General features: G+C 41.5%; 1 protein-coding gene and 1 long non-coding RNA gene across 4 annotated transcripts in view; one reads left to right on the top strand and one right to left on the bottom strand.

Moving 5' to 3' along the window:
• PLS1 (plastin 1) overlaps positions 1 to 10,256 on the bottom strand; it is a 115,082-nt gene extending 104,826 nt beyond the window's left edge. For 2 of the 3 annotated variants that reach the window (XM_024244039.3, XM_024244038.3), the window contains exon 1: positions 10,140 to 10,256. The gene's annotated coding sequence lies outside the window, so the exon portion shown is untranslated. 3 annotated transcript variants of the gene reach the window in all.
• Positions 1 to 24,143, top strand: part of LOC129058666 (uncharacterized) — a 139,172-nt gene extending 115,029 nt beyond the window's left edge. The window contains exons 2-3 of the long non-coding RNA XR_008523941.2: positions 9,350 to 9,454; positions 23,829 to 24,143. This is a non-coding gene — a long non-coding RNA (uncharacterized LOC129058666). The remainder of the gene's footprint in view (positions 1 to 9,349; positions 9,455 to 23,828) is intronic.
• Positions 24,144 to 25,383: the final 1,240 nt, after the last annotated feature.

The raw sequence follows: 25,383 nt of genomic DNA, 5'->3' as shown, positions 1-25,383 counted from the left end.
AAAAAATTGTTAATAATAGGGTAACAGTATGTCAGTGTGGGAACACTGTTTCATCTGCTTCATTTCTTTGTAAATTTGAAACAGTTCTAAAAGATAAAGTCTATTAGTTTTTTTTAAGTCACTACAATGTGATACTTACTTCACATGTATTAAAATGGCCATAATTTAAAATACAGATAATAAAGTGCTGGTGAGGATGTGGAGAAACAGGAACTTCCATTCATTGCTGGTAGGAATGTAAAATGGTGCAGCTCCTCCAGAAAACGGTTTGGCAGTTCCTCGAAATGCTAAGTGATATGACCCAGCAATTCTACTTCTAGGTATATGCCCAGGAGAAATGAAAATAAATGCCCCTAATAAACCAGTGCACAAAAGTTCACAGCAACAATATTCATAATAGCCCAAAAGAAGAAACAACCCCAATGTCTATGAACTGAAGGATGAATACATAAAATGTGATATGTCCACATAATGGCATATTATGCACACCCATGAAAAGAAGTCTTGATATGTGCTACAACATGAATGAACCTTGACATCATTGTGCTAAGTGAAATAAGCCAGATGCAAAAGGCCACATATTATATGATTCCATTTATTTGAAATTTCAAGAATAGGCAAATCTATAGACAGAAAGTAGATTTGGCTTTGCCTAGGGTAGAGGCAGCTGGGAAGGAGGTAGTAGAAAATGAGGAAAGTGCTAATGAATACAGGGTAATGAAAATATTGTAAAATTGACTATACAGTTTAAATTGGAGAACTGTATGGTATTAAGGAAAGTCTGAGAAACTGTCACAGCCAAGAGTAATAAAACTGTTATTTTAAAAACAATGTCATGTGTGCCAAGAATACTGATGAAACAGCATTTAATCCTATTCAAAGTGAAGATTTTGACAATGTGTGGTTGATATGAAACCTTTAATTTCTCTGAGAAGTCCTGCTGCTTGCTTTAGTAATACCCTTAATGCCTCAGGACATAACATACTCAAAAAAAAAAACTGTGCATAAAGAATTTCTAAATGAATCTTGGTATTCTTTCTAGATTAAATGAGCAACATGCACATCACATGGTCTTCCTTAAGTGTGCCTGAGATGTGAAATAGCATGCAGAATATTCCCACTGATATTTAATAATACATTAACATGCAAAAATGGGTATCATTGTGTACCCTTTTGTACAATGCTTCAGGATTCAGTCATTTCCTCTGAATTACTAGAAAATTACAATGTTTTGGGTTCTCCCATTATTTATTGTCCTAGTGGTATGAGAAATGCTTATAGTAACCTTGCAGAAATACTTCAATTAAGGCTTAGTCTCCCACAAAACAATATATATCACATAGGGAGGATATAACTTTGTAAAATATTTAGAAACTTTAATCTTTTGTCCTACACATTCCAGATGTACATTAGCAGGAAATATAAGTTTTAAAACAAAACTACTTTGTTCAAGATGAAAGAGATGGATATTTTTCCACGTTAATCAACTCTTATGTCAAGAACTCATTTTACTGTTAACATGCTCCATAGTTGAGGGTTAGCCATAAAATACATTTAGACTTTTATAAAAATTGCACATAAATTTCATAGAGGAATTATTTTATATGGTCAGTAACAGAAGAAAATATGAATTGACTGGAAGAGCACTAGATTTGGAGCTAGACTGAAGTCCCATGAGGTCAGGAGTTCGAGATTAGCCTGGCCAACATGGAGAAACCATGTCTCTACTAGAAATACAAAAATTAGCTGGGCATGGTGGCACATGCTTGTAACCCCAGCTACTGGGGAGGATGAAGCAGGAGAATCACTTGAACCCGGGAGGCGAAAGATTGCAGTGAGCCCAGATTGTGCCCCTGCACTCCAGCCTGAGCAACAGAGCAAGACTCTGTCTCAAAAAAATAAACTCTGACATTTTTTCAAATGTTGAAATTATAAGACACAGTTATGAGTTTAATTTCTGCCAGTTTCAAATCAGGCAACCTCCAGCAGGCAAGTCATTCTCTAAGTCTTGGCCACTTATCAGTGAAAGGAAGCAAAATCAGAAAGCTTTTTTAAACATCAATAAATGCCTTACCTCTTTATCTTGTAGTTGACTAGTTACTTTCACATTCACTATCTTGTTTAATTATCAAACCTACAGCTGAAGAGAAGACCTTCCTTCTCATGGGGTCAGAAACAGAATCACAGACTTTGACTTCTCATCCATGGTTCTGATCATAGGCCAACTGGTTTCAGGTATCTAAACTTTAAATTGCCCTAAGACTCATTTTAATTGACTACTAAACATTCAGAGATTTTCAGATTTCCTTTTTCCACTGATAATAATCTTGAATTTTTTTTTTCTTTTTTTTGAGACGGAGTCTTGCTCTGCCACCCAGGCTGGAGGTGCAGTGGCGCGATCTCGGCTCACTGCAAGCTCTGCCTCCTGGGTTCACGCGATTCTCCTGCCTCAGTCTCCTGAGTAGCTGGGACTACAGGCACCCGCCACCACGCCTGGCTAATTATTTGTATTTTTTAGTAGAGACAGGGTTTCACCATGTTAGCCAGGATGGTCTCGATCTCCTGACTTCGTGATCCGCCCGCCTCGGCCTCCCAAAGTGCTGGGATTACAGGCGTGAGCCACTGCGCCCAGCCAATAATCTTGAATTTAATTTGGCTGTTTGAGGATAAGAAAGGGATCAAGCAAATTGCTATTATTGTTGTTTTTCCAAAATCAACTCACTTCCATGACAACTTCTGATGAAAAACATCATTGGGTTTTTGTGAGTTGTGTTTCACAGCTGGCACCTCACTGACCTGATTAACACTTAAAATTCCAATAACTAGGTCACTCTTAGAACATTTCCTTGACCAAAAGGATGTCCCAATGATCTTAAACCTGGGGAGAGGGGAAGGAAAAGGGAGACCGCCAGGAAAGAATTCAGAGTGCTCTCCAGGAAAAGACAGCAGGAGTCTTTGAGAGGTTTTGGTTTATTCACAAAAGTTATAAATACTAACTTGATATCAACCTAGAGATTCTACTTGTCTAAACCTTTCCCCCTCTTTTATTCATTCCAAGCAGCCCTTGGTCCAAGGTGTAATTAACAAGACCAATCCTTCCACACACATTTACCAGTGTCTTAAACTCAAATCCAAATTCTATTTTGGCAGTACTGCTAAAATCTCTTATTTCTTAGTTCTCAAAAAAATTGAAGGAGCTTTTGTCATTTTTTTTTATATAAACATCTTCTTTCTTGAAACTGGATCTATAAACAATTTAATGTATTGTGTTCCTCAATAATAGAGTAAATCTGATTTCTGCTAATATTCTGGGTCAATGACACCTCAAAACCTTTTGCTTTTTATCATGAAGAAGCCCCTCAGACACCTTCTACCTTACTAATGTCTCCAATTTACTATCAAGAAAAGACAGTTTCTCTTTTTTTTTTTTGTGGTCAGCTTGGATCTTTTGAAGGAGGCATGTCTGTGTGCAGTGAGTTATCACCCAGATATTCTTGTAGGTTTTTTTTTTTTTTTTTTTAAGGCAGGGTTTCACTTTGTCACCCAGGCTAAAGTGCAGTGGCACAATCTCAGGTCACTGCAGCCTCAACCTCCTGGGCTCAAAATGATCCTCCCACCTCAGCCTAAGTAACTAGGACTACAGGCACGCGCCACCATGCCCAGATAATTTTTTTGTAGAGACGACGTTTTGCCATGTTGCCCAGGCTGGTGTTGAACTCTCGAGCTCAAGCGATCCACCTGCCTCAGCCTCCCAAAGTGCTGGGATTATAGGCGTGAGCCACCATGCCCAGCCAGTCTCGTAGTTTTATAGCTGTGAATTGCTCACAAAAATCAATCATAAAATTTAGTTTATCGTAAAGTCTGAAGTCCCTTCGCCACTGGACTTTATGAACAAAGCTATGTCTAACTCTGCTAGGAAATATTTTCTGATGAAACAAGTGTTTTAAGTAAGAAAAAAACTCTCCCAATCATCTAACTCCTCATCCTTTCTGTGCCCACAATATTACTATAATAAAAAGCTATGTGCCTTTACAGAAGCCATGCTACATATGTCTCACCAAAAACGGCACATAGGCACTTTCAGACACAGTGCTGAAAAGAAATCAGATGATCAAAGTTGAACAGCCTTACATCTCATGTGACCTTACATGTCAGCAAAGTTTCCAGCAATCAAAATTGTATAACCATTTTATAACCAATAAACCCGTATGCAGCACAAATGTCTCTTTCTCTTTCTCCCTGACGTTCATCATCAGCCAGAGTAAAATGTTAATTCGGAACTGGATGAAGTGACAAGCTTTTGAATGTTGAGAGAAGTAATGAGGGCCAGAGGTGGCCTCAGCCTCAACATTTTGGGAGGCCAAGGCGCGCGAGTCACTTGAGATCAGGAGTTGGCGACCAGCCTGGCCAACATGGTGAAACCCCGACTCTACTAAAAATACAAAAATTAGCCCGGCGAAGCCAGAAGCTGCGGCCCTGCCTTTCATATCCAGAGAAGAGGCCCTGGGAACAAGAACCACTCAGGGGAAGGTAAAGCAGAACCAGGAAATGGAAAGAGAGCTCAGGCAGCAAGGGAGGAAAGCACACTCTCAGCTGGGTTCCATTTTGAGACTCCCAGGAGAGTAAGTTCTCTACGTTAATTAGGTTCATCAAGAGGAAGGAGTGGAGCACACTTTCTCACAGGTCAAAGCTGGGGCCTACGGGGTGGGGGTGGGGGGCCTTTAAATTATTTGTCTTTGACCTGGGGCCTTTCCTGAGGTATCCACACCCACCTCCAATTAGTCCACAGGGACTTCACAACTCCCCGATCTTAAAAATTGGGGGAGAATGTGTTCACACCTGGATTCTTCCTGGGGGTTTATGGCCATAGTTCAAAGGCCTGAGATTAGAGTCATGATCCATAGATATTCCAGGAGCTTCCAGCAGTGGATCCTGACACCCCAGGGAAAGAAATCCTTATACCTGGTCACTCCAGAGTTCTTAGGCTCCTACACAAGGTGAGCTTCCCAGTTTCCCATTGCCAACTCCACAGACATCCCCTGGATGACCACCAACTCACTCCCCAACCACAGCTCCACCCCAAAAGAAGGTGGGAGCAGATCAGAAGTGGCTTTAATGGTGTACCCAGAGAAAAAGCTGCTGTCCCTTTCTCTAGGAATGCTTCAAGAGAAAAGGAGATAAAGACTAAGTGGAATGGAAAAAAAAAAAAAAAAACCAGAACGATTTATCACTGTTGTTTTGGTGTTTTTAAATATGGCTCAAAGAATGTTGGTGGTTCCACCAGCTGAAACCTGTGGCTATTCTAAGCATCTGTTAGAGTTACCTCAGAAAGAGATTTGCATTTTTGTTAAGACATTTGATTAAGTTATTTGAGCGCTCAGTGTATAAAGTCAGATAGGCCTGGGGTCAAATCTCAGCTCAGCCACTTGTAAACTGTGTGACCTCAGATAAATGCTTTTACCTATCTCTAAGCCTCAATTTTCTCATTTAGAAAATGAGGGTGGGCCAGGTGCAGTGGCTCATGCCTGTAATCTCAGGGCTTTGGGAAGCTGAGGTGGGAGGACTGCTTGAGGCTAAAAGTTTGAGATCAGCCTAGACAACATAGCAAGACCTCATCACTACAAAAAAAATTTTTAATAAGCCGGGCACATTGGTCCACACCTGGGAGGCTGAGGCAGGAGGACTGCTTGAGCCCAGGAGTTCAAGGTTACAGTGAGTTATGATCCTGCCATTCCACTCCAGATTGGGTGACAGACTGAAACCGTTTTTAAAAAATAAAAATTAAAAATACATGAGTAATTGTTGCATCTATCTTACAGGATGGTCTATAAAGATGAAATGATATATTACTTGTAAAGTATTTAGTATAGTGCCTGGTTCATGGAATATATTCTGTAATACTAGTTACTAATATTACTACTATTATTTTAAGAAAGATATTTGTCATTTTACAAAGGGCCATGGTAAATGCTAGGATTTAATATTTGGACATTTAAGTGTATGAGACATTAACTTCAACATACTGCCTGATTTTGCATCTGCCTAATCAATTTTCACTAACATCATCATGAAAAACATATATATATATAAAAAATATGTAAAACCAGGCCAACCCTTCCCTTCCCCCCTGCTGGCCATTTCTCAAGCTCATTTGTTCTGTCTCTCCTCTCAACTGCTCTCTCTCTCCTTGACATTTTTAATGGACCATCATTGCCTGTGGAAATATGAAGATGGTGGTCAACCACGGTGTGCAAGTCAATGGCAAGGATGTGGCATCCAACAGCTCCCTCATCGCTGTGTGCAGCTCAATGGAAAGGCTGTGTTTTGATTTGCAAAATGGCTATGATTTGCAAAATGCAACATCTATTCCAAGTAAACAAATATTCCAAACCACCTCTTGAACTGGAATTTTGGATTCAGCAGCACTGCTTTCTGTCTTGTTTTTCCAGGTAGAATCTGATCACAATTGTCTCTCTCTCAGCCTTGCCTCACCCCCATGTTCTTGGGTCATAAACACCACCCTTTGGTGCCACCCTCCTGGCCTACCCTCACTGCACCTGGCCTACCCTCTCCAAAGCCATTGCTCACCACCTCCTGGTAGTGTAGAATATTTCTAGGAAATAGACTCTCAGTCCCAAGGACTTTGGGCCAACCCATTTGTGTCTGCCTCTGACAAGCTAAGCTACCATGACCTTTCCAGACTTCAACTCCCCAGTGTGAAGATTCCTAGGACCCCAGCCCCACTCCCTCCTTACTGTGTACACTCAACCTTGAACTGGCCAGCAGCCTTGTGTTTTACCTCTTCCGATGACACACACATTCTCTCATCGACCACCAAATTTCCCCTTTAGATTGGTTTCTGAGGGCTTTCAGTCCACAGAACATCTTGAACTGGAGTGTCTTGCTACCAACTCAAATTAATCTTGGGAGGCTGAGCATGGTGGCTCAGGCCTGTAATCCTAGCACTTTGGGAGGTTGAGGCAGGCCAATGGATTCAAGACCCAACCTGGGCAAAATAATGAGACCCCCATCTCTAAACACAAAAAATACAAAATTAGCCATGCATGGTGGCACGTGCCTGTTGTCACAGCTACTTGGGAGGCTGAGGTGCGAAGGATCACTTGAGCCCAGGGAGGTCAAGGCTGCAGTGAGCAGTGATCGTGCCACTGCACTCCAGCCTGGGCGACAGAGTGGGACCCTGTCTCAAAAAATAAATAAATAAATAAAAATAATCTTGGTGCCAACAACCTCAAAAAGTAATAGTTAATGAAAAGAGCTTGGGTCTAGTAATGAGGAAATTTGAACACAGCTTCTGGCTATCCCACTAACTAGCTTAGTTAAGAATATCTGAGTCCCTCCTCTATACAATTAGGGGATAGTCTGGATAAAGCACTACCATATAGCTCTAAGATCCTAAATGCCCACCCTCCCCATGGCAAAATGCACTTTTTATTTATTTATTTATTCATTCATGTAATAACTATTGAGTGTCTGATATTGCAAAGCAATGTGCCAGGTATTGTGAGGGTTTAAAGATCATCCTTCAGAGAGCTTATCATCTAGAACGGGAAATAAGACAATTACGTCACTAACTATAAGAAACAGAGACAATGTCACAATTCAAGGTACTTTTTTTTTTTCAGATGCAGTCTTGCACTGTCGCCCAGGCTGGAGTGCAGTGGCATGATCTTGACTCACTGCAAGCTCCGCCTCCCGGGTTCATGCCATTCTCCTGCCTCAGCCTCCCAAGTAGCTGGGACTACAGGTGCCCACCACCCCATGCCCACCCGGCTAATTTTTTGTATTTTTAGTAGAGATGGGGTTTCACCGTGTTAGCCAGGATGGTCTCAATCTCCTGCCCTTGTGATCCACCCACCTCAGCCTCCCCAAGTGCTGGGATTACGGGTGTTAGCCACCGCACCCAGCCAAGTGGAGGTACTTTTAAGATAAAAAGAACATTATAAACCCATTACTAACACCCCAACCCTGAAATTCATTTTCAACATGTCTTTCCTTCTCTGCATCTAGTCTTTCACCACATGCTTCTTCCTTTACATTTCTTAATTCTGTGCCCTCTTTTGTCCACTTTGAGTCACAGGCTTAATCGAGGGCCTGGACCAACTGACCCCTGTTATGCTTTTACACCTGTCTCCCGTAATCCCCCTAACTAATCTGTGATCTGTTATCAAAATATGAGGAATCAGAAATGGACTTGGCTGCTGTCTTGATACAGCTCTAACACGGCCTTCCCCATATTATAGAACACACATGAAATCCCTTTACAAAACTATCCATACTGCACTTCCTTCCCCCACTCCCTCCCACAAACAGGGGCTAAGAATATACTTTGTGCTTAGTGCTGGGTGGGATGTTTAAGTCATAGGCTTTAACCTCCAAGAGCTTACACAACCTGTCAACTTCCTGGTCGGGAAGTTGGGAGGTGCTAAAATACTCAGGATACTATATACAATGGGGATACTAACAGCACAAACAACAGTAGTAAGTGCTATAGGGTTCAGAAGAGGGAGAGCTACTTCATGCTAAGGCAATCAAGGAAGGCTTCCAAAAAGAGGTCACACCTGAGCTACACCTTGCAGCATGAGCAGGACTTCAATACGGAAGGAGGGAGGCAAACAGGCATTTTGGGCAAAGGGCCCAAGTGACTGAGGGAAGGAAGGAGGGCGGTTTCAGGACCAGCAAATTGTTAGGTGGGGCTTCAGTGAAAGGGCACTTTTTGAAAAGAGTTTATGAGGTACTAGCAAGCTTAGTAAGAGAAACAACTAATTTTCTGCTTAAGCCAGACTTCATGGTATAAGTAGAAGAGAAAAAGGAAGTTTAATAATGGAGGCAAAGAAGAGTATCAGCAGGAGTGGTAAAAAGACCCCAGAAAATGAGAAAACCTAGCTTTGCCAATGAGGGGCCTGGGTGGCCACAGCAAGTCATCTAACCTCGCTGGTCTCAGTTTTCTCATTTGTAAACTGAAGCAGCTGAACTGGCTGACCTCAAAGGTCTCTACAGCCAAAACTAGACCAACTGTATATTATTTCTGCCATTAAAACATTTATCATGGGAGGAATGAAGGGGGGCAGGATACCTGTATTCCCTTTTCATATAGGTTTCTCTTCCTGAACTTAAAATTTCCTCTTCCTAAACTTACTACCTCTCTCTCTATATATATATATATATATATATATGCCTCCACATTACAAATTTAACACTTTACTATAGAATTTCATTACATAATTCAACTTAAAGGAGAGCTGATTACAAAGGTGGTGGGGGGTGTAAAAGTACTTGCTTCAAGTTCAGTGTGTGCCCCCTGTCCTGAAATTTTGCTTCTGGCTCACAGGTTCTTCAAGAAATTTATGCAGCACAGCTGAAGCCTCATACAAGTGTATCCAACACCGTGGCTGGAGGGAAAAATATCACGGTATGAGCCATAAAATGTGACACAGTAAGTAAAGGGGGAAAAGTGAGAATTCTGTTACTCATCTAAACGACCGCTTCCTTTTAATAGTACCAAATGAAGACCGAAATACAGTAATAATTGAGAAGTTAGGGAGAAATCTTAAATTTTTTTAAGTCTCCACTTGAAAATGCAGCTGAAACACGGAAAGTTTTTTGGCAGTGAAATTCGCTGAAAACTGACATTTTTATGCCGCATCCAGAGGTCCCTATGCTCCAGGAAAGGTACCAAAAACAGAAAGCACGGATGGGATTTCACTACAGCCCTATTGATCCTATGCACCAAAAGGCCAAAGGCAAATAAACCAGTCTCAGAATTAAAACAAAACAGGCTGGTTCGGAAAGCCTCGCCGGCAGCCACCCAAAGTTGAAAGCAGAAAACTTAATGAAATACCTTATTTCATTGCATGGAATCACAATTCAGTTAACAGGCTTATTGTTTAAGCAGTGTAAATACGCGATTTAACACCTGCGGGCACTGCCTGCCGGGACTGGGCTTCTAGAAGCGCGCCCGGAGGACGGCGGGCGCCACACTGCACAGCCAGGAGACGAGACGCGAGCGAGGGGACCCGGAGAGACTGCCCCCGAGCCGCCGCGCGCCCCCAAAGGAGTAACGCTTCGCTTTCCATCTCTGTCCAGCCTTCCTTTTGGGCCCTATCCCCACCCCCGCGTACCTGCCGCCACCGCTGTCCTGCCTTTGAGAGCGCAGCTCCCACTGGAGATCGAAGTACCCGCAGGTCCACTCTGCGGCTACCTCTCCGCGCCCGCGTAGCCGCTGCGCTCGCGCCACTGCGCATGCTCGGCTGGCACCCGGGCCCGCAAACTCTGAATCCACTTGCCACGTTTTGCCTGCGGCTCCCAGGGGAGGGAAAGGGAAGCCCAGAACCTGGGTTCAGGCTAAGGGTGAAAGAGGAGTTGCAGGGGCTGGGAGCGTGGATGGGGAGAGGTGGACGGGCGCTGCGGCAACGTTATCTCTACCGCCCACAGTTACCCAAGTCTAAAGATGACCACCTACACCCTGGGAATGAGTTTAGCACAGCAGTTCTCAAACTTCAGCGTGGATCAGAATCACCTGGAGAGCTTTTTAAATCACAGATCCCAAACCCAGAGTTTCCGATTCAGTTAGGTCTGGAGCGTAGTGCGACAGTTCCCATTTCTAACATGTTCTCAGCGAAAACTGGTGCTGCAAGTCTGGGTACCACACTTTGGGACCTGCTGGTCAAAAGGAAAGGTATACGTTATTAAAGGAAGACTTGTTTCTCTCCCCTACTCTTTTTTTTTTTCCGTTTGTTTCACGGATTGCTTCCTTTTCATTTAACAGCCACACCTGATTAAAATAAATATATAACTAAAGCCCACACTCAAACAAAAGTGGGATATTTTCTCTCGCATGTGAGTCAGGTAAATGGAATACTGCCTCAAGAGTTCTCACATACTTTGCCTAAAGCATAATCGTAGTTGTGGTCTGTCCAACTCAGTCCAGAGAACAGAACAAGGTTTTGCTGCCCCTTTAACTCAAAGTCCCACGTGCCCCTTCTGCGCCTAGCACAATATCCAATACAGAATAGGCACCCAACCAACCCTGAGATGGTAACAACAGAACAAAAAAAAAACAGGGAAGTTGAAATTATTTTAAGAACTCAAATAAATTGGACGAGCAATGAACTATGCAAGTAGGTGGGCCATGGAGAGGGAAGATAAGGAATTTTTCCCACCTGCCACCTAGAGAATCAGGTAAATTTAGTATTCTTATCTGATTTTTCCCACCTGCCACCTAGAGAATCTGGTAAATTTAGTATCCTTACCTGATACTTATTTATCTAGATATGCAAGGGGAGTTAAGTAAGTTCTCACAAAATAAAGCAAAATATTTCTTTAAAAGGTAAACATACATCTAACATATGACCCAGCCATTTCATTCCTAGATGTTATCCAAGAGAAATTAAAACATATGCTTACACAAAAACTTGAACAGGAATGCTCATAGCAGCTGTTTTTCACAAAAGCCCCAAACCAGAAGGAACCCAACTGTCCATCAACATGTAAATGAAAAAACAAATTGTGGTATATTTATACAATGCAATACTACTCAACAATAAAAAAGAAGAAATACTCTCACACAGGACTCAATATGGATAACTCCCAAAATCGGTATGCTGAGTTGAAGAAGCTAGAGACAAAACATATTGTATAATCCCACTTATATGAAGTACAAACTAACCTATAATGACAAAAACCAGATTAGTAATTGCCTGGAGCCAGGAGTGGAGGGAAGGATAAACTGCAAATGAGCAGAAAAAATATTTTTGGAGGGGGACGATGGAAATTTTCTCTGTTTTGATGGTAGTGACAATTTTACAGGTGTATACAACTGTCATCGCTAAGTTGTACACTTTAAACATGAAAAATGTGTGTAAATTATTCACCAATAAGTTTGATAAGAAAACACTTTTTCATGAAATACTCTCATGATCTGTTTTTTTTTGTGGTAATATTGACCAGGGCAAGTTCATGAGGAAATGTAGATTCTAAATATGGTATAACCTGATCTGGGAAAGGTAAAATAAAAAGTCATCCTCTGTAAATGAAGCTAAAAATAATCCATATAAAATGTCTTTAACAACCCTCTGTAAAAGCAGCCAACCCTAAGATATGATTTGTAAATATACCATTGATAAAACAGTTTCCCAAAATTGTTTCCAAGTGTAAAATAATAACTAGAGTATATCATTAGAAATGCACAACCAGGGCCCAGCGCGGTGGCTCACGCCTGTAATCCCAGCACATTGGGAGGCCAAAGTGGGCAGATCACCTAAGATCAGGAGTTCAAGACCAGCCTGAGCAACATGATGAAACCCTGTCTCTTCTAAGAATACAAAAATTAGCCGGGCATGGTGGCGAGCACCTGTAATCCCAGCTACTCAGGTGGTTGAGGCAGGAGAATCCCTTGAACCCAGGAGGCAGAGGTTGCAGTGAGCCGAGATCAAGCCACTGTACTCTAACCTGGGCGATAGAGCGAGACTCTGTCTCAGGAAAAAAAAAAAAAAAAAAAAAGAAATGCACAACCAGCGTGTAATAATTATATAAAGAAAATTGTTATCTGCTTAACTGATTGTATCACTAGCAATGAGAAATAAGGTATTCAAACTGTGTTTCCAGGAGCCCTGGGTTTCATGGAGAGAAAAATACACAGGGCTCTGGATCAAGGACCCTAACCCTGACTGCTTACATATTGTAGTATCTTGTGAAATCTTATTTGATAAAAGGGTTTCACTGATAATTTTTTTTTTTTTTGAGACTGTGTCTCGCTCTGTTGCCCAGACTGGAGTTCAGTGGCACGACCTCAGCTCACTGCAACCTCTACCTGCCAGGTTCAAGAGATGCTCCTACCTCAGCCTCCTGAGTAGCTGGGATTACAGGTGCACACCACCACACCTAGTTAATTTTTTTATTTTAGTAGAGACGGAGTTTCTCCATGTTGGCCAGTCTGGTTTCGAACTCCTGACCTCAGGTGATCCACCCACCTCGGCCTCTCACAGTGCTGAGATTATAGGTGTGAGCCACTGCACCCGGCCGTCATTGATAATTAAAAGAGCAATCGTTCGAAAACAATTGAAGTAATAGCATCAGGTCGTAAGAATTCACAAAGAGATGGTATACTTGGTGGACCTAAGTATTCTGGTAATCAAACGTGTACACTGTTCTTTGGCTTGCAGAGCAATGAGAAAAAATATATACAAAGATTTTTAAACTAGTTAAAAATGTACACTGTAGTTATAGTAACCATATGTTCCAATTTTTCTAGAATAGTCTTAATTTAAATATTTGTTTATCACATAAATTATATCTAATCATGTATTCCAACTGTTGGTTGAAAAAAATAACATCTTTTAAGCTGGGGGTTGTTTTTCAAAATAATATAAAAAATCACGAACTAAAAATAAAACGAGGATAAAGCAGGGCATGGTGGCACACACCTGCAATGCCAGCATTTTGGGAGGCCAAGGTGGAAAGGGCACTTGAGCTCAGGAGTTCAAGACCAGCCTAGACAATGTGGAAAAAACCCATCTCTAAAAAAAAAAAAAAAAAAAAAACTAAAATTAGCCAGGTGGTGTGGTGGCATGTGCCTGTGGTTCCAGCTTCTCTGGAGTTTGAGATGGGAGGATGTCTTGAGCCCAGGAGTCTAAGGCTACAGTGAGCCATGTTCACTACACTGGACTCCAGGCTGGGCAACAGAGCAAGACCCTATCTGAAAAAAAAATTGAGCTGCTACTGGGTAGTCACCATTTTAAACACTTCACCGTATTTACTCATTGAACATCCATGCCAACACTATGAAATTATCCTCAATTTACAGGTGGGAAAACTGAAGTACAAAATGTTATTTTTCCCATGATAACACAACTAAAGACTAAATAACTAATTACAACTATATTTTTAAAATATATTTTATATAAAGACAATCTTTGCTAATTTCACAGTTTCCAAGGATCCACTGAATTATTAATTTATTTTTCCAGGCTCATTGATATTGAGAGGGCTACCAAAAAAGCAGAACTCTAGTGATTACTGCCATCATCATCTTCATTATCATTGCTAATATTTATTCCGTGTCTTCTATGTACTAGCTACTGTGCCAAGAAGTTCACATTGTTTATTTCATTTAATATTCGTGAAGACAAAAGTGCAGATTCAATAATAATAGGTAACAAAGAGCGAATGGCGGAACCAGGATTCCAACTCAAGAGTGAATGGCGGGCCGGGCACGGTGGCTAATCTCAGCACTTTGGGAGGCCAAGGCAGGTGGATCACTTGAGGTCAGGAGTTCAAGAACAGCCTGGCCAACATGGTGAAACCAAAAAATACAAAAATTAGCTGGATGTGGTGGCATGTGCCTGTAGTCCCAGCTACTTGAGAGATTGAGGCGGGAGAATCACTTGAAGCTTGAAGCAGGGAGGCAGAGGTTGCAGTGAGCTGAGATCACGTCACTGCACTTCATTCAGCCTGGGTGACAGAGTGAGACCTTGTCTCAAAAAAAAAAAAAAATAGCTAATGGAAGAACCAGGATTCAACTCCAGTTTTCTGCTATTTACAATACTGGTCCCTGCAAAGTTATAATATATCCTGTATTCTAAGGGAAAAATATTGGCATTTTGGATTATAACCGAGTCTCTGTGAATGTGGCTAATGTTAGTTCATTCCCCAGAGCCTGATGGTTTCTAACATGCTTATAACCACAACACCCCACTGCAACCCAGCCCTGATCAGCATCCCGAAATCAGCTACTATATAGGCACCAATTTTATAATCAATTTTAGAAAAGTAGGTGCATTCTGAATGATACCAGCAAGTGTGATGTGACCATATTTATTTTATTTGGCTGTTTTTTTTTTTCCCCCAGAACAAAGAGAGTAGAGAAAAAAACATATGTGAGAAAGACTAAGATTCAATAGTCAGTCTGTGGCCATACCACCCTGAACACTCTCGATCTCGTGTGATCTCAGAAGCCAAGCAGGGTCAGACCCGGTTAGTACCTGGATGGGAGATTCAGTATTCATTTCAACCCTGAATTTATGATAAATCATTTAGAAGAGAAAACAATAATATGAGAAATAAGTCCAAAAAAACAGGGCAAAACTGCTCTCTCTCTCTCATGCATACACACACACACACACACACACACACAATTTAACACACACACCGTTTTGATCTAACACAGATAAGATCAAAATAGCCAACAAAGCACACACACCTGAACCCACCTACCACCTAAAATCTCATGAAATGATAAAGGGGATAATTTTGTTTATTATAATCATTATTTATTTTTGAGACACAGGATCTCACTTTGTCACCCAGGCTGGAGTGCAGTGGCAGAAACATGGTTCACTGCAGCCTCCACCTCTGGGGCTCAATTGATCTTCCTGCCTCAGCCTCCTGAGTAGCTGGAACTACAGGCATGCACCACCACGCTCAGCTAATTTTTGTATTTTTTGTACAGACAGGGTTTCACCATGTTGCCCTGTCTGGTCTGGAACTCCTGAGCTCAAGCAATCCGCCTGCCTTGGCCTCCCAAAATGCTGGGATTACAGGCATGAGCCACAGGGCCCAGCCAGGAGATACTTTTAAAAAGTAAAGCCCAGGTGCAGTGGTTCACACCTATAATCCCAGCACTTTGGGAGACCGAGGCAGGCAGATCACCTGAGGTTGGGAGTTCAAGGCCAACCTGACCAAAATGGAGAAACCCCATCTCTACTAAAAATACAAAATTAGCCTGGCGTGGTGGCGCATGCCTGTAATCCCAGCTACTCAGGAGGCTGAGGCAGGACAATTGCTTGAACCCAGGAGGCGGAGGTTGCGTTGAGCCAAGATCGTGCCATTGCACTCCAGCCTGGGCAACAAGAGCGAAACTCCGTCTCCAAAAAAAAGTAAAAGAAGGCTGGGTGTGGTGGTTCATGCCTGTAATCCCAGCACTTTGGGAGGCCAAGGCGGGTGGATCAACCTAAGCTCAGGAGTTCAAGAGCAGCCTGGTCAACATGGTGAAATCCTAGAAACAAAAAAAATTGCCATCGACAAACCAGAAATGTTGAGAAAAGATAGAATGCAGATAGAGTAAATCTCAGAAAAACCAAATGGCGGGAAAATTCAGCTCAAATCATATGGAGGAATCTGCTAAAGGCAAAAGTAGGAGTAGTTGGGGAGAGGGTGTACAAACTTACAGTTAACAGATCAAGAAGTAGGGAGGAGGGTACTGAGACATTGGTCAGGGAGAGTAATTAGAATAAGAGATTTACAGTAGCTAGGCTGGTCAACCACTTTCTTCTCCCCAACTCGTTCTAAATTGTGGCCCAGAAAGCAATAGACCACCAGGAAGAACACCAGTCTTCCACACTTTAAAGACGAGCAACCACACACGCTTGTCTTATAAGTGCTGTTCCCTACACAAAATTGGCAGAGAACAGCTACCATAAATAAGAAGGCAAAAGGAAGAGAGATTCTGAAATACAAAATTGAACAGCTAGCTAACACATTATCATACATTTGAAAAAAGTCACCATGAAAGAGGCACCATTTTTACAATTATTATTAGAGAAAGCAAAGCTAGAGAACAATCAGAAGAAGACAATTTGAAATGTATAACATCTTCAGAGAAACATGAGAAGATGTCATATGTACAAAAACTTTGACTATATATTTGGAAATTTAAAATTTTGATAACTGAGGCTGGGTGTGGTGGCTCACTCCTGTAAATCCAGCACTTTGGGAGGCCGAGGCAGGCAGATCGCTTGAGTTTAGGAGCTTGAGACCAGCCTGGGCAACATGGCTAAACCCTCATCACTACAAAAATACAAAAATTAGCTAGGAAGCCAGGCACGGTGGCTAACGCCTATAATCCCAGCACTTTGGGAGGCTGAGGCAGCTGGATCGCTTGAGTCAGGCGTTTGAGACCAGCCTGGCCAACATGGTGAAACCTGTCTCTACTAAAAATACAAAAATTAGCCAGTCATGGTGGTGCATGCCTGTGATCCCAGCTACTCAGGAGACTGAGGCAGGAGAATCACTTGAACCGGGAGGTGGAGATTGCAGTGAGCTGAGATCACGCCATTGCACTCCAGCTTGGGCAACAGAGCGAGACTCAATCTCAAAAAGAAAAGAAAAATATTACCTAGGCATGGTGGCACACATCTGTAGTCCCAGCCAGCTACTTGCGAAGCTGAGGTGGGACGATCACTTGAGCCCAGGAGGTTGAGGCTACAGTGAGCCATAATTACACCACTGCACTCCAGCCTGGGTGACAGAGACCCTGTTAGAAAAAAAAAAAAAATATATATATATATATATATGATATATGAGATATATATATATGATATATGAGATATATATATGATATATGAGATATATATGTTATATATATGATATGATAGATGAAATTAAAAAATGAAATGGATGGTCTGGGTTTCAGAATAGACATAGATTAGTAACTGGAAAATCAAGCTGGCCAATTATCCCAGAATGATGTCACCCCAATGAGCAGTGGCAGAAAAAAATGGCTTTAGGGCCTATAAGGGTGCCCTGAGGCAATTTTCTACATTCTCCGCCCTCCCCCCATACCTTGCCCTTCCTTATTTGGAAAAAAATAAGATCATATACCACATTAACTGAAACAGATGGCAAATTACGAAAGAGCTATGGGGTGTGGCAAAGGCTGCTGATTGTCCCCAAATATCTTTTCATTAAATATATCTATGATGTATTTATGAAAATAACGGCATTTCAAAATACAGGAGAATGATGGACCAGTCAGTGACATAGTAACAGATACCATGCATGAATTGACCAACTCTCTTCTTGGATGCCTTCCTGTAAAGCCAAAACCAATATTTCCCACATTCACTTGTAGCTAGGGTTCCAAAAATGATTTAGGTTTTACCAAGCCAAGTAAGACTGATTCAAATTTGTTTTACATGAAGAGAGAGGAAAGGCATGAACCCCTTTGGGCAGGTTCCTAATTCTGCAGCGTCCTGATCCTTTCAGAGTTAGCAGCTGCCTTGACAGGTAATTTGGGGAGTTCTTGAAGACTCATGATGAAGCCTGTTTCTCTCAAAGATTTTGTATATCATCTAGATCCCTTAAACCCTTTATTCTGAAAGTGGCAGAAGGGACTTCAATACCAACATATGAACTATCTGTCTGGGAAATGAGTTGTCTGATCTTGTTTCAAAAATGATCTGTAGATAAATGGGAAAACGAATACTAGCAAACTGAAGTACAAAAATATTAGGGAAAAGTATAAAGGAACATTTTAAATCTTGTGGTTAGCCTTCCTAGGCAAGACTAAAATCCAGAAGCCACAAAGGAAATGATGGATAGATTTGATATAATAAAAATTAAAATTCCTACATAAGAGCCAAGTGACAGAGTAAGATATAATATTCTCAGATAAATCAGAAAAGGTTTAATTCATAATATGTTAAAATGTTTGTATAAATCAATAAAAAAGACACAACCAAATTAAAACTGATAAAATTCTAAACAGATAATTTACTAAAAAAAGGTAATCCAGATGATTAATAGACATGAGTAGATGTTTGAACTTGCTGGTAAGTAGAGAAATGCATATACATACATGTAAGTGCCGTAACCTAGTCAAATCAGAATCTCTGGGAGTCCCCAGGTACTTTTTAAAAATCTTCCCATCCACATAAATTCAATGTGTAGCCAAAGTTAAGAACCACTACCCTAAAACAGTGCTAACTCAAAGTGTGGGCAGTGGACCAGCAGCAGTAGCATCTAGCAGCTTGTTAAAAATGCGAATTACTGAGTTTCCTTTCAGACCGATTGAATCAGAATTTCTCCAGGTGATTCTGATGCACGCTCAATTTTGAGAACTCTGAAACCTCTCTGCATTTTACTTACAGAGCTACTTGGAGGATAACAGCAGGTGAAAGTATTTTCAGAAAAGTAAAAATAGTAATCCCAAATACAAATAATCATACTATTCCAATATATTTTACATAATCTTAGGGTCATACTCAGGACCTAGCAATGAAAATGACAATAATTCATTATTGAAATAGAAATCTCTTGGAGACATAAAGAAGTAGTCCATGTCCTTATTTCGGAATTGTCTCCAAATACAGTGGAGTCTTAGTTAGTTCTATAATACAGTCTTAGTAGATGTGAAACTGCCACAGGGATAGGAAGCCAAATGGCTTACTTTTAAGTTTCTTAAATATTTTGTTACTTTATGACTGCTTTTTTTTTTGTAATGGGTTTTTGCAGTGTTTCCACTAAATGGGACAAGTGTATTGGTGCAGTTTGGCTATACTGGATCGTTTATTCTGCATTATTAAGTTTCAGAATATTGGCTTGTGGTTATGTTGTCTATTATTTGAGGCTTTACCCAAAGAAAACTAATAGACATGTGCCCCCTTTTACCCTTAATCTATGTCTGGCAATATTCCATACATAGCCAAGCTATTAAAGAAGGGAAATGGCATGGTCTTTGGGTTTTAAGAAGGTTGCTCTGACTGCTGTGCAGAACAACTCCAAACAACATCAGCATCATCTAGAAGCTTGTTAAAAATGCATATTATTGAATGTGTGTGTACCAAGAGGTGTCCACTGAAGTTCATTCAGATGTAGAAAGGAACTTGTAAAACTGTTGCATTATGTTGGAACTTGCATAGATAACCAACCAGGAGTTTGGGCATCTGGCTGAGAACCAAGTCTATCTTAGTCTCAACTGGGTTGTAGTACCACCTGGTGGTCATTTTCCACTCTAGTTTAATCATAAATGGGGACAATTCTATACACATGGCTGACTGGAATTCCAGAACACTGACTGATGCACCTTTGGCAACTTGATCTGTGACACTGGGCTTAGGAAATACCAGGGACACTGGGACCTATCCACACCAACCACTCTGCTTCCTGCCTTACCCTCTACTCCACACTCCCACTCCCCAAATGATAAAAAGAGGGCTGAGAGGAATGCAGGAATCAATTAACAGTTGTATTATGTTCAAATTTACATTATCATGAAATTCATGTACATTAGGATGTAGAACTATATATGGTTAATAAAAATGTGCACATATTAGGATACATATTTTTAAAATTTCAACAGTACTACTGAATAATAATTTTTTAAAAGTTGGATAACAAATGCTGGCAAGGATGTGGAGAAAAGGGAACCCTTGTACACTGTTGGTGAGAATGTCAATTAGTACAACCGCTATGGAGAACAGCGTGGAGGTGCCTCAAAAAACTAAAACTAGAACTACCATATGATCCAGCAATCCCACTGCTAAGTATATACCCAAAAGAAAGGAAATTGGTTTATCAAAGAGATAACTGCACTCTCATGTTTATTGCAGCACTATTCACAATAACCAAGATTTAGAAGCAACCTAAGTATTCATCAACAGATGAATGGATAAAGAAAATGTGGTACATGTACACAACTGAGTAGTATTCAGCCATAAAAAAAGAATGAGATCCTGTTATTTGCAACCACATGGATGAAACTGGAGGCCATTATGTTAAGTGAATTAAGCCAGGCACAGAAAGACAAACTTCACATGTTCTCACTTATTTGTGGGAGCTAAAAATAAAAACAATTGAACTCATGGAGATACAGAGTAAAATGACGGTTACCAGAGGCTGGGAAGGGTAGTGGGGGTGACGGGTGTGCGGTAGGGATGGTTAATGGGTACAAAATATAGTTAGATAGAATAAGTATTTCAGCCTGTAATCCTAGCACTTCAGGAGGCTGAAGCAGGCCGATCACTTGAGCCCAGGAGTTCAAGACCAGCCTAGGCAACATGGCAAAACCCCTGTCTCTACAAAAAACACAAAAATTAGCCAGGTGTGGTGGTGTGCACTCGTAGTCTCAGCTACTCAGGAGGCTGAGGTGGGAAAATCACTCGAGCCTGGAAGCCCAAGGCTGCAGTACACCAAAATCAGGCCACTGTAGTCCAGCCTGGACAACAGATGAGACCTTGTCTCAAAAAAGAAAAAAGATCTAGTATTTGATTGCAGAACAGGGTGACTATAGTCGAACATTTATTGTACATTTTTAAATGAGTATAATTGGATTGTAACACAAAGGATAAATGCTTGAGGTGATGGATACCCCATTTACCCTGATGTGATTATTACACATTGTGTGCCTGTATCAAAATAGCTAATGTACCCCATAAAGTATATACACCTACTATATACCCACAAAAATTAAAAATTGGCCGGATATGGTGGCTCCTGCCTGTAATCCCAGCACTTTGAGAGGCCAAGGCAGCAGATCACCTGAGGCCAGGAGCTCCAGACCAGCTTGGCCAACATGGTGAAACCCATCTCTACTAAAAATACAAAAATTCGCCAGGCGTGGTGGCACACACTGGGATTACAGTAGCTGTAATCCCAGCTACTCAGGAGGCTGAGGCAAGAGAATGGCTTGAATCCTGGAGGCGGAGGTTGCAGTGAGCCGAGATCGTGCCACGGCACTACAGCGAGTGAGACTCCATCTCAAAAAAAAAAAAAAAAAAAAAAAGGCTGGGAGATGGCCAGGCGCAGTGGCTCACTCCTATTAAATCCCAGCATCCCAGCACTTTGGAAGGCCAAGGTGGGCAGGTCACTTGAGGTCAGGTGTTCAAGACCAGCCTGGCCAATATGGTAAAACCCCATCTCTACTAAAAATACAAAAATCAGCTGGGCATAGTGGCACGCACCTGTCATCCCAGCTACTTGAGAAGCTGAGGTGGGAGGATGGCTTGAATCCTGGAGGCAGAGGTTGCAGCTGAGCCGAGATCACATGATTGCAATCCAGCCTGGGCGACAGAGTGAGACTCGTTTCAGGAAAAATAAAAGGTCTGGGAGACTCCCTCCCCCATCAAGTATGGAGAATGGGTTAGAGAAAAACAAGCCTAAAGGCAGATAGGCAAGCTAGAAGCCTGTTGAAGTAATTTAGGCAAGAGGTGATGACGGTCTAAAACTAGAATGGTGGTAAAGGAATTTGGGGGAAAGTGGATAGGTTTGATATTTAGAATCTAGTCCTTATATCTTTTAAAGATATAAACTGAAGTATCTGCAGATAAATTGATATGAGGTCTAGACTTTAATCCAACTGAGGAGAGAGAAAATGAGAAAGGTGGTTATAAATGAAACAAAGACTAACCATATGCTGATAATCATTGATTGGGTGATGGACATAAAGGAGTTCCTTATTGTGTCTACTTTTATATATATTTGAAAGTCCCCATAACAAAAAGTTAAACAAAATAAAGTGCCTGGGAAATGCTGAAGGGAAAATATTCAGTAGGGAGATAGACATAGGAAATATAAATCTTGGAGAGAGATAAGGGAATAGCAATGAATTTTGGAGTGAACAGCAGACGGAAAGTTAATTGAAGCCTTGAGTGTGAATGAAATAATAAAAAAGAGAAAAGAACCTAAGTTAGAATCCTGAGGAATACCAACAGTAACGGGAATGGCAAAGAAGTGTTGTTAACAAGAAAGAGTCATGGAGTCCAAAGAAAGCTTTCCCAGGAAGCAGCAGTGGTCTACATTAGGGGTCTCCAACCCCTGGGCCACAGTACTGGCCAGTGACCTGTTAGGAACCGGGCCACACAGCAGGAGGTGAGTGGAGGGCAAGCAAGTGAAGCTTCATCTCTTTTCACAGCAGCTCCCCATCACTGGCATTAGCGCCTGAGCTCCACCTCCTGTCAGATCAGCAGGGCATTAAATTCTCACAGAAGTGCAAACCCTATTGTGAACTGCACATGTGACAGATGTAGGTTGCAGGCTCTTTATGAGAATCTAATGCCTGATGATCTCTCATTGTCTCCCATCACCCCACATGGGACTGTCTAGTTGCAGAAAAACAAACTCAGGGCTCCCACTGATTCTACATTATGGTGAGTTGTATAATGACCTATTATATATTACTATGTAATAATAGTGCAAAATAAATGTAATGTGCTTGAATCATCCCAAAAACATCCCTCCACCTCCCTGTCCATGGAAAAACTGTCTTCCACAAAACTGGTCGTTGGTGCCAAAAAGGTTGAGGACTGCTGGTCTCTATTGTCAAATGCTGCTAAAAGGTCAAAGGAAAGAACTGGTCAACAGCCATATGAAAGTCATTGGTAACTCTGGTGAGAGGCACTTAAGGGGTGGGAGGGCAAACAGGACAGAGAGTATAGTATACGTAGGTTTAGGGCTGAGTAGAAGGTGTAGAAATGGAACCAGCCTGGATAATACATGAGTTACTAGAGGGAGGATGTCTACTTGGAATGCTGACTTCTTGAATCAACTCATTTGTTAAAATACTGCTATAGATGTTTGATTTCTCTAAATGACCTGCTATACTCCTTTTATTCTGTTCTACACTCTCCTGCCAGATTCAAGTGTAGCTTTGACCATCACTCTTTATATAAAATCTCCCAGAGCCTCTCCAATACTTACTGAAGTCTGTACAAATGTCTCAGATTACTCTAAATGTTCCCTCGTACCAGCCAAAGGGGACCGTGTCCCTCCCTCAGCATGCTTTTTGTTCATACTGCTGCCTCTAGTTAGAATATATTCCTTTTCCCCAATTTTTGTCTCTTGAAGTCCTCCTCACCCTTCAAGTCCAATCTCAGATACGGTGACACCTTCTCCTTGAGCTCCTTCCTGATACACCTCTTCTTTCCACTGGATTAGATTGTGTCCTCTATTTTTCCAATACATGCTGTTTATATCCCTCTCCTGGCATTCACTGGATTTTGCTTTGCTCTTAATTGTCTATGTTCTCATTATATCCTTTCTGTATCCACAAATTGTACTTTACCTGAAATTAACTTTTTTTTTTTCCTCTGAGACAGGATTTGGCTCTGTTGCTCAGGCTGGAATGTAGTGGCGAGATTGTGGCTTACTGCAACCCTGGATTCCTTGGCTCAAGCCATCCTCCTCCCTCAGCCTCTCAAGTAGCTGGGACTACAGGTGTGAGCCACTGTGCCCCGCTGAAACTAACTTCATCTTCCTCATCTTTGTGTCCGTCACAGAAGTACCTAACCCAATATCTTGCACAAAATGACTTTTTGAATTAAATGGGATTTCCAAGGCTCTATTATTTATAAGGCTTGCAAGTTTATACTACTTTTTAGAATTACCATGCTATTTAGCTATTGCCTTCCAGATAGCACTCTAATTTTTATAATCTTTCTTCATATGTTCTAAAAATAGCTAAAATTTGGTATTTTTAAACTATTTTTCAGATGTGTTATTTAAGCTTAAAAGTATACTTATTTTAGTTTTTAAATGCATCAGTTATTTAATTAGGTTCTTGGTAAGAAATCTGGAACACCTATTTGCTAGGATAAACTCCATTCATCAGGGCAAACACAGATTACAGGTAGCCCTGGAGCTAGGGAATAGCTTTGATTTTTGGTAACATTTACGAGTCCACAACTTTCTTTCTTTTTTTTTTTTTTTTGAGATGGAGTCTTGCTTTGTCACCCAGGCTGGAGTGCAGTGGTGCGATCTCTGCTCACTGCAAACTCTGCTTCCCGGGATCAAGTGGTTCTCGTGCCTCAGCCTCCCCAGCAGCTGGGATTACAAGTGCCCGCCACCACGCCAGGCTAATTTTTGTATTTTTAGTAGAGATGGGGTTTCATCATGTTGGCAGGCTGGTGTCGAACTCCTGACCTCAAGTGATCCACCCGCCTCAGCCTCCCAAAGTGCTGGGGTAACAGGCGTGAGCTGGCGTGCCTGGCCACGAGTCCACAGCTTTCTGATCAACCTTGCATTGCTCCATAATCTTCTATTACTTTCTTTCTGTGTTGACGATGTCACTTTCCCAGTATTTGGGCTTCCGTAGCATCATCTTCTTGAAGCAAGCATTAGTAAGATGTTTTGGAATTTTCACATTGCTGATTTCAATTTTGTGATGACCTCTGGTGTGTTTTCCACAGAATTTGAATGAGGACCAGAGGTCCAGTCACAATTAACAAGCCACTCCTCAGCTGCTCCAGTAAAACCACCCTCTTGCCTTTGTGGTGCTCAGTGAGGATGAACGGAATGATCCCAGGAGAGAAGCTAGTTTGCAGTTTTCTCTGTGCTGACTGAGGTGTTTCTGTCTGTTTTTTTTTTTGTGCCTCAACAGCAGCTTTCGAGGCACATCTTTGGAAGGATCTAGGCATTTTGTAGGGTTTACTTTGCAGAATGTATCACCATTCTTGTTGCCACCAACTGGTTTTGTAGCAACGGCAAGAACCTTTTCCTTTTTCAATTCTGGACTTTCTTCTTTTTCTTTTCAATTCTGGATTTAGTAGCCAAGTACTTCCTCTCGTACCTGGCCTTTTTGACATAGCAGATTGAGAATATCTGCCAATTCTTCTGATAAGGACAGGATTTCTGCAGCAGGGGGGCTTCCCTTTC

The sequence above is a fragment of the Pongo abelii genome, chromosome 2, assembly GCF_028885655.2.
Source record: "Pongo abelii isolate AG06213 chromosome 2, NHGRI_mPonAbe1-v2.0_pri, whole genome shotgun sequence".
In the NCBI taxonomy this organism is placed as follows: domain Eukaryota; kingdom Metazoa; phylum Chordata; class Mammalia; order Primates; family Hominidae; genus Pongo; species Pongo abelii.
This window is presented reverse-complemented; position numbering and strand designations above follow the sequence as displayed.